General features: G+C 44.0%; 1 protein-coding gene across 1 annotated transcript in view; it reads right to left on the bottom strand.

Moving 5' to 3' along the window:
• The window catches only part of grin2cb (glutamate receptor, ionotropic, N-methyl D-aspartate 2Cb), a gene marked incomplete at both ends in the record, with an annotated part of 44,693 nt that overhangs the window by 18,270 nt on the left and 22,880 nt on the right, over window positions 1–3,543 (bottom strand). The window lies entirely within an intron of this gene.

The raw sequence follows: 3,543 nt of genomic DNA on the forward strand, positions 1-3,543 counted from the left end.
TGGAATGGGTCAGCCGGGCAGCCGAGTGGGTGAGACGGGCAGGAAGGGAGAAAGACAGCCCATCCCTTAAGCCATTGTAACGGAGCGTTTTAGGAACGCTTTGGGAACACTGGGGTAACAGCAGCAGTGCATGGTAATAACACGCTAAATACCCGATAAAGTCTGTGGATTAATTGTTCTGCGTATGGGGAAAATATTTGTATTGAGCTTCAACCAACAGACGTGTGCACAAAAAAAAGAAAGGAATAAAGACTCTCTGATGGTGATTCCGGTGGCTAACAGTTGGAGCCATAAGGGTTATTTTGCATCGGGTGAAAGAAAAGACCATCTTTTGACCAAGGCGGATTTAATGAGCAAGACATAAAAATGATATCGTCCAATTACGCTTTACATCTGCTTGGCAGCGATGTGTGTGCATTCACTGTGTGCTCAACCAGTTGTGCGTTCCAGAAAGCTGTCTTCTTCTTTCTCTCCGTCTCTCTTGTCTATCTCCATCTGTCTCACTCTCTCACTCTTTCACTCTTTCGCTCTCTCACTCTCTCACTCAACCTCTCTCTCTCAAAGAGCAACAGTGAGAGAGTGAGAGAAAGAGAGAGAGCGAGAGAGAGCTAAATAAAGAGCAAGACAGAGCGAGAGATAGAAGAGAGAGCGAGTCAGAGTAAAAGTGAGAGAGAGAGATAGTGAGAGAGAGCACAAGAGCAAAAGAAGGCTAAACAGAGAGCAACAGCGAGAGTGAGAGCGAGAGAGAGAGAGAGAGAGAGAGCAGAGAACAACAGTGAGAGTGAGAGCCAGAGAGAGAGAGAGAGAGAGAGAGCCAGAGAACAACAGTGAGAGTGAGAGCGAGAGAGAGAGAGAGAGAGAGAGAGAGCCAGAGAACAACAGTGAGAGTGAGAGCGAGAGAGAGAGAGAGAGAGAGAGCCAGAGAACAACAGTGAGAGTGAGAGCCAGAGAGAGGGAGAGGCAGAGAGCAAAAGTGAGAGTGATAGCGAGAGAGAGAGCAAGACAGAGGGCACCATTGAGAGTGATAGCAAGAGAGAGAGAGATGAGAGAGAGAGAGAGAGAGCGAGAGAGAGAGCAAGAGAGAGAGAGCGAGAGAGAGAGACAGAGACAGAGAGACAGAGAGCAACAGTGAGAGTGATGATTGAGATTGAGCAGGAGAAGAAAACCCAACGACACAGAGACAGAGAGGAAAGCAAGAGGACAGACAGATAGAGAAAGCGAGAGAGAGGGCGAGAGAACGGAGGGGAGGGACAACATTGTTCCTCCCTCACTATGATAGATGCCTCCCTTGTTGGAACAGATAAAATCTTCTTTATGGCCAATCAATGTGCCATCGTGCCCAACGCCTCAGCACACATGTCCTTCTCTGATTAATATGCCACACACACGCCACGGTGCCACGCCTTCGCACACTTAGAACAACACATGGATGCACACACACACAGCATACACACACGTATGTATTCTCTCTCTGTCACTGTGTCTTCCTCTGTCTCTCTTCTCTCTGTCTCGTTCACATGTGATTACACGCTCACTCGCCTCGTAAACATAAGCACATAAACAAGCGGGAGGTTGAACCTCCTCTGTCTGCTGCTGATTGGCTGGCTCCGTTGTTTGTGTTGTTGTTGTTGTTGTTGGTTGTTGTTGTTGGTGTGTTGCTGTGTACTTGTGCCCAAAGATCAAGTGTTGTTGTGGATATTTATCATGGCACCCTGTCATCCAAAACCTCTCTTTGTATTGAGAGAGAGAGGTGCATCATGGGAAAATACATGCATGTTCAACCCCTCTCAGTGCTCAGCGTTTTTGCATTCACCTTACAGGTCTACTCACAAATAGATGATCTCCTGTCGAGCCAAAGGCCTTGGGCTGTTTTCATTTCAGCATGAATTATATTGTTAGGGATAATAGATGATATATTATTACCATACATGGACCAGGCATAAAATACAAGGTGTATGCCATCCTCAGTACTCTATTGTACAGTTTTGTATGCTGTTTCATTAAATCCAATCTCCTTTACATTTTCTGCCTTCAACTGGTATAATATTCCACGTATTTTGTATTTAGTCTCCCAGATGCTAGATAAATCCTTAGACATTAATCAAAAGACTAAATGATTTAAAGTATGATCATTTTATTGACGATGCATGATTGATGCATGCTGATATTTATCTCTGTTATTTATCTGGGTTTACATGTAAATATTCTGCATCAATGAAGATCAGCCCTTTTTGTCAGAAGTCATATTTTGACAATTTGGCTAGTTACTTTGAAAACCGCAAAGTAAATGAAAACTGAATAATTGAAAGCAGTTGTTAAACTTGGGCCCTTTTGAAAGTCAGAGCTTTAAAAGGTACAAAACCATTTAATAGGGCAGCATATTTGGAAGAAACATTGCATAAGGGGTCGTTTGGTATTTTTAGAACCGCATTGCCACTGTTGTGTTCTCTTGTTGTTCTCTGAAGCTGACGCTGCAAACCATGAGATGCCTTTAATGTGTCGTTGCTTGCTTTCTATTTTAAACCCAACCCTGATGATAAACACACCTTCATGCACTAATTGAACTCAAATCGACCCTTAACGACAAGAAATAGCAGCAAAGCATCTCTTTGTTTTTTTCTGAAGATGCATTCATTAAGAATGCATTGAAATATGTGAACATATAAATGTAATTGAAGTTTTGTTATCGCCACGCTATATTAACTCATAAACAACCCTACAACGTAGACTCACAGACCCAACACGTGCTCACACACACACACACACACCACACACACACACACACACACACACACACACACACACACACACACACACACACACACACACACACACACACACACACACTACGCTACGGGATGGAACAGTAAACATTGTCTGCGTAATGAAGGCATTGTGTGATTCAGAGGAGAACAATTTGCACCGGGTGGACGTAATGGCTGTTTAATCTGTTTTTTCTGATCCGAGCATGAAGCCGAACGCGTGTTCACCGTGTACTAAGACACAGGGTCCTCCAAACAACATTAAGCAGTGTTTAACGAAGCATTCAGTGCGTTCAAATATGCACAATGAGGCGGGAGTTGTTGACCTGCGCGCCCAAAGTGGCTCACTGCCGGCTAACGGAGGAAGAGAGGGAAGGATGATAGCAACGGAGAGCTAGATAGAGAGATAAAGGGAGAGATAAAGAGAGAACTAGTAAGAGAGCTAGTTAGGGATGAATAGAGTTAGGGATGAATAGAGAGATAGAGAGAGCGCTAAAGAGCGAGCTAAAGAGAGAGATCGTTAGAGAGATAGTGGGAGAGAGAGATAGAGGGAGAGAGAGATATAGAGAGAAACAGCAAGAGCTAGTTAGAGAGATAGAGCGAGAGCAAGTTAGAGTGTAAGTTAGAGAGCTACTTAGAGAGAGGTAAAGAGAGCGCTAGTCAGAGAGATAAAGAGAGAGATAAAGAGAGAGGTAAAGAGAGAGCTAGTCAGAGAGATAGAGAGATAAAGAGAGAGGTAAAGAAAGAGCTAGTCAGAGAGATAGAGAGATAAAGAGAGAGG

This window comes from Pollachius pollachius (assembly GCF_949987615.1).
Source record: "Pollachius pollachius genome assembly, chromosome: 19".
Classification (NCBI taxonomy): domain Eukaryota; kingdom Metazoa; phylum Chordata; class Actinopteri; order Gadiformes; family Gadidae; genus Pollachius; species Pollachius pollachius.